We start from the raw sequence: 1,367 nt of genomic DNA on the forward strand, positions 1-1,367 counted from the left end.
CCACCAAATCCGTTTCCAGCTGATGGAGACCCTGCTGAGGATTCTGGAGGTTGTAACTCTTCACAGGAGCAGAAAGCCTCCTCTTACTGCCTCAGAACAATGGTGGTTTTGAACTGCAGATCTGTGGTTAGCAGTCCTGTGCTTATCCTACAGCACACCACCAGGGCTCCCTTATATGCATTAAAACCATTAATGAACTTATAGTATCAGAAAGCAGGAGTCCTGGTGTGGACCTCTAGGATGATGCACTGGACTGCAAAGTCCGTATCAACCGCAAGAGCAAAGGTTCAAGCTCACCAGCTGCTCCTTGGGAAACCTATTCAGGGTTGCTATGGGTCAGAACCAACATGCAGTTTACATCAGAAATTAAACCAAAATTGCTAAGTAATTTTACAGAATACAGACATTAGCTCTAAGCCAGATGATGTCATTACATAGTCTCTGGTAAGCACAAAGCTACTCGACTGAAAGTTCGGTTAAATCCACAGAGGTGGCTCAGAAAACAGACCTAGTGACCTATTTCTGGAAGTTACGGCTCTAGAAAACCCTATGGAATCTACAGATCTACTCTGAAACATGCGGCCACCAACAGTCAGATCTACCCAATGTGGTTTTATTATGATGTAAACTTGTACTGGTTGTTAAGTGCCACCCAACTTGGTTCTGACTCATAGTGACCCTATAAAGGGTTCCAAAGGAGCGGCTGGTGACTTTGAACCGCCGACCTGGTAGTTCAAACTGACCTTGCGGTCCAGTGCTTTATCCCAGAGTCCTACAAGAACTCCAACTACTGGCTAACTATCAAATGAATGTGTTTATATAAGTGTAAGAAAAAATCTGAAAGGTGTAAAAAACACTGGGTGAAATCAATCACATTTACCAAGCCGACCCCTCCACCCGCCCCCACGCCCTCCACTCCCCAACCCCCCAATCCCCACCCCAAAAAAGCTTCAAAGGCAAACGGCGGCCAGCTTGGAGCACCTCCAACTGAGCTGGGTGAAAAGGGGGCAATTTTTGAATGTGAGTAAAGTCACAAAGACTAATTCAACTCGAAGTTCACTACTGTTGTATGAAACATGCACTGAGTGTAGAAAACCGTTAGCAAAGTCAAGAACACACACCAGTTTTAAATTCAACTTCTGACCAAGACCAGAAAACCCCGCACAAGGCCGCTTCCGCCGGGGGCCCCCACTCCGGGAGCGGCCGCGGGAATGGGGTGGACGGACACGCGCCTGCCGGCCCTCTGCGGCGGGGAGAAAGCCGGGGTTCGGGGATCCGGGTCCGGGAAGTCGGCTCCGGCACCCCCAGGCTGGGGAAAAGGGCCGTGAGAGGGGTGCGGGTCACCATCAGAGCCCGGGAAACGGGGA

This window comes from Chrysochloris asiatica, unplaced genomic scaffold (assembly GCF_000296735.1).
Source record: "Chrysochloris asiatica unplaced genomic scaffold, ChrAsi1.0 scaffold00220, whole genome shotgun sequence".
Classification (NCBI taxonomy): domain Eukaryota; kingdom Metazoa; phylum Chordata; class Mammalia; order Afrosoricida; family Chrysochloridae; genus Chrysochloris; species Chrysochloris asiatica.